General features: G+C 31.3%; 1 protein-coding gene and 1 pseudogene across 1 annotated transcript in view; both read right to left on the reverse strand.

Moving 5' to 3' along the window:
• LOC107637406 (F-box protein CPR30-like) overlaps positions 1-5,347 on the reverse strand; it is a 77,048-nt gene that overhangs the window by 32,119 nt on the left and 39,582 nt on the right. The window lies entirely within an intron of this gene.
• On the reverse strand, positions 1,547-2,887 carry LOC110271636 (annotated as a pseudogene).

Consider the following 5,347-nt stretch of genomic DNA (forward strand, 5'->3'; position numbering starts at 1 on the left):
TCTTTTGTGTGTATATAATATTTTTATTGTAATATTTTTTGTATGAGGAATCTCCAAACCCTTCAAATGGTAGCTGTTAAAACGAAAACGTTTCTACTTGAGAATGGAAGATTCGTGTTCATTGCAAGATGCAAACATATTTAGACATATTTAAAATACATACATATATAAATATAATGTAGATAAATAGTTTAGTACACTTTGGGTTATAGTTTTTTAGGCACAAATATAGCTATCTATATAATGAGAATATAAGAGATATTTAGTGTAAAAAATATTATTTGGAAGACTTTAATCATATATTTATTATTATTATTTTTACACATATTTAATATGAGTAGAGGTAGGGCTCCCTATATAACACTAGAAGCCTAGAAGAACGATTGTCAATAGGTTAGTTGTATCTAGATTAGAAGTATGGGAGAATAGATAGACTTTACTGAAGTATGGCTTTGAATCTTTAATGTAGGTAACATTTAAAAGTAACATATTATGCTGTGAATTTTACCGTCAATTTTTAATACGAAAATGTTTGGTAACTAAAGAAAATCAGCTAAAAATAGTCATAACTTACCTTATTTAGCATTCATTAATTGTTGCAATAATTAATTAATACTAAATAAAGTAAGTTCTGGCTGTTTTTTTGTCTACCTAGCATTACCTAACTTTGGTGGCTGATTTTTGTGTACACATGACATAAACCTTTGATAAATCCCTAAAACCAAAATGCTGTGTGTCACAACAGGAGTTGATTGGTCTAGGGGCTCGCACGGTGATGGTTCCTGGGGTTTGGCCAATAGGATGCAGTGCAATGTTTATTATTATTATTATTATTATTATTATTATTATTATTATTATTATTATTATTATTATTATTATTATTATTATTATTATTATTATTATTATTATTATTATTATTATTATTATTATTATTATTATTATTATTATTATTATTATTATTATTATTATTATTATTATTATTATTATTATTATTATTACACATATTTAATATGAGTAGGGGTAGGGCTCCCTATATAGCACTAGAAGTCTAGAAGAACGATTGTCAATGAGTTAGTTGTACCTAGATAATTCCATACCTTATTTTGTACTATACTTAGATAATTTTTAAAATTAACATATTTTGTCATCAATCTTATCGTCAATTTTTAATATTATCTACTGTTGATTTGGCCATCAATTTTAACAATATTTTTTATAATATATTTATACTAATTAATTATAAGTCATTAGGATAGAATTATGCTTCCAAATTAAAATTATTTATTTCAAGTGTATATATAAATTCAACAACCATGCTTATGATGACATGTTTCCTTCTTTAATTTATTTTCCCCTAAAGATGTATAACTGCGCTCATTGCTCAATAGTCAATAGAAACACGTTGTTTAATGCATGGAATTGAATGGAATTGGTTTCGGTATCAAATGAATGTTAAGACGGAGTTTTTAAGGCTATTAATGAATAATCCTATTGCAAAGTGGTATTTTACAACTAAGGTAGTTGGATTGTTAACTGACTTCCGCGCCTATTTGATTTGATTAATCTTTTGATAGTCATCACTTATAAATGAAAAATCAAATATTTTTAATATAAGTTTTGTTTCATTCTCTCTTTATTTTAGCTCTTCACAGCAAAAATTACACCGTGCTCGTACAACCATCTAAGGCTCACCTATAACAAATTCAAAAGAATTACATTGGTTAACTAAGTTCTTTAATAAAATAATTAATGGAGCGTTATATGTAGAATTGATTCATAGCTTCGATTTTTTATTCTACCTGAGCAATAGTTTTTCCATGAGCTTGTGCCACCTCTTTGAGCACTTCACTATCCATAACATCGTTACTGTCCCAAGAGGTTCCTTTGGCTCCCAAAAGAGAATATGCAGTTACAATTATACTCTTGGCTTTGCAATATTCTGTTTAGATTCTTTTGTTGCCAAGAAGCATTCATCTCAACCTGTTGTGTATGTGTTTGTAGTATTTCCATTTATTAGTAGTGATCCAACACATGTTAATCTAAATACATGTAAATTAAAAATTTTATGGAGAATATATATAATTGGTTAATCGCAGGAGGAATTGTAGCGAAAGAAAGGAGATGTTTAAGTTTGTTGATAGAAAAATTGCTGACTTCAATTGATTTTGGAAGGCCCAATTTGTGACATTGTTCGAGTGAACTCCAAACCCCTTTTAAGTCAATTGGCAGCAAGTCATTTTCATCGTGATAAGAGGCTTTAAATAATTCGGACTTGGCACTCATTGGCCAATGAATCAAGTAGAGATCTAAGTATTGTAATCCAAGATTCCTGCCTATGCATTATCACAAGTCCATAAGTTATTCATTCGCATTTAGACATATTTTTTATTTGAGAATGGAAGATTCGTGTTCATTGCAAGGTTGCAAGGTCACCAATATGTCAAGTATTGAGTTGCAAATATTGGTTTTATGGACCGATCAAAATTCGATTCGTATTCATTGCAAGGTTGGCACAATCTAAACAATCTGAAAAGCATCATAGAATTACTAAACTTTCCTTCTTTTTGCATTTCATCCAGCCAACTCTATCGCGTGGTCAATGAATAATTCATAGAATCTAGTTGTATTTAATCCTGGTAGAATTTTAACATAATTGATTCTTATACGATTTTGTCATCATCAACATCAAGTCATAAGCATAAGCAGTGTTTGTTATGTAACTTCATCGCCATGTATAAAACCCATGTACAGGCTATATATTATTTATAAAATGTATATTTATCTATAGCAATAGATAAATTAGATACAAGATTGATAAAATAAACATACATTGCTCATAAAGCATTGCCAAACGGAATTTTACAAGAGATTCATTTGATAAATTCATTGGACTACTCCACACTTTGCATCCCTATTCATAAGAGTACTTATCCTTTTAAAACATGTTCAAGTAAGCCCTTCTGCAACCAATACCGTTGATTACTGGTTTGATATAAATGGTGCAGAGAATTTTATACACTCAAAATAGAACAATTCTCATCTTCTGTAATTTTTTTTTTTGGGGGTTTACCATCACTTGCTAGTGAACTAAAAACAACCATGCTAAAAGTAAGATTAAGAGAAAAAGTATATTATGTAACCAGCAAAATAAAATATCTAAAGTTTTGCATAACCAACTAAGAAATATTACTATTAGATTTTATTCAAAAGATATATTGGATTTAAAAAGAGACTAAACTTCATCTGCACTTTTCAAATGGCTTTCTCAATGTGTCAAGCTGTTCACTTGTATTCTTTCTTTGTTTGAATCCTCCGTGATGCTAACCTTTAGCAACATCAAGCTATAGACATGAAAAAGATCTAAACTTTGGAAACCTCACCACAAGACCGGTCTATAGGAAGCAACACAGTGATTAATGATTCCATAAGCATTGGCAAATTCAAATTTCATCATCCATATTCAAAAGTCAATGCAATGAAAACTAACGGGAATGATTTGGTGTAGAGCATAGGAGAATCGTTACATACCCTTTTCCTCCTTCTTCTCATCCTTATCCAATGTCACTAGGGAGTGGCAAGAGACTCTCTGTATACACAGCATCGGCTTCAAAGACGGGACCCAGAAAACATGGATATTTAAAATGTTGGAACCTCTCTTCTCTGAGATTATATATATAGACCTCCAATTTATGACAAGTATAACGTTGTCCAACAAGATTCATATCACTGGATAAGCACAGAGGCCGAAAGCCTGGGCAAGGAATCTGAAAGAGAGTCCAAGATGAGTGCACTTTATATGCTTTCATCACCCATATCTCAGTTTTATGGCTTCCCATAATTGTGACAATACAAAGATAGGCAGTCTCCTAGTAGGGCGAGACCTGGAAAGGGGCAAGCACTGATTCGCAGTTGTTCCCGCCCAGATATCCTTGAAAAAGTCCTCTCCTTGAGATCAAAGATAAAAATAGCATTCGTGTAATCTTCAAGATAGGAAGGAATAAGGGCCATTCAAGAACAACCCATGGAAGCATGGGAATAAATAAATGAATTAAAGGACAAGCAATTAAAGTGAGCTTTGCCATGCATATCATGGCAAGCTACAACAAGTAAGTAGTCATCCTTTGATGCATAATAACCAAATCCATACACATGGAATCCTATAGCCCTTGTCCTTACAACGAGAAACAATACGGGGCTAGGATATTTCTTTGCTGGATCCAGTCAGTGGATTCCATAGCATAAGAAAATTTTCCCATCGACGTAAGAGAACAAAGCCTCTGCACGATCTCAGGACCTCAAAATGAGGTGGTGATTTCATCTTGAAAGGGGGAAGACACCTTTCTTACTTGTAATGCATCATTGTTGTCACGAAATAGTGCGTCTAAGTCAACGAAGTAAACCACAGTGACTTTTTCTATGAAGACGTATGCGTTGGTGGAAGCGGGAGAGTGGTGAAAATGCATTTCAGCAAACTGTGGATCGGAAATGAAAGAGTACCAGAGCTTCGAAACGCACCTAAGGCGAGCGAGTTGTTTGGCCGGCACTCTCAGTAAGACTCTGTGAATCAACTCAACAGGGAGGATGTCGTATTGTCGTCCATGATCTCGTGCCGCTTCTCCATGCTAGATCCCTCTTTGGCTTTGTTCTTTTAGGGTTAAAACAAAACTTAAAACACAAGGAATTATGGCATTGGATTCCATGCTTCCATAACGTCATTAAATGGTCTATAACAAAATATGTTTTAAGTTTTTTTAATAATTGTTAAATAATTCTTATTTAATTTTAATTACAAATTAATTTTTTATATATTATTTAATTATAAAATCTATTTTTTATTTTATAAATTATTTTTTTATCATTCATCTATTATATTTATTGAGAATCAAAAACTAAAACAATAATAAATTAGATCTTCCATTAATCGTAATAAATATTTTACAATCTTAATCGATCATAATGTTATTATTGATCCAATTACATACGTATTGGGTTGGAAAAATCATGTTTGTTAGAAATACAATCGATTGGATGCACAAACTAATCGATTGAAATTCAGACTTTCCAAAATTCAATTGATTGGAATTGATACACAATCGATTGAATTTTGCAAGGCATATTGGTTTTTCTTATTCAATCGATTATCAAAGCAACCTGGTTTAGTTAATTCAAACAATTGGTTATGTTACCCTCAGTAAATTATTATTTTCGAAAACTCCATTTTTCAACTTTTAATTCTCTACATACGAGTTTTTTTATGCAAAACAAGTTCGCCGCACTATGATTTTTGGCGTGACATATTTTTGAGAATGTTTTTTATTTATCTCTTTTAATTTGTTAAATCCAATCA

This window comes from Arachis ipaensis, chromosome B04 (genome assembly GCF_000816755.2).
Source record: "Arachis ipaensis cultivar K30076 chromosome B04, Araip1.1, whole genome shotgun sequence".
NCBI classification, from domain to species: domain Eukaryota; kingdom Viridiplantae; phylum Streptophyta; class Magnoliopsida; order Fabales; family Fabaceae; genus Arachis; species Arachis ipaensis.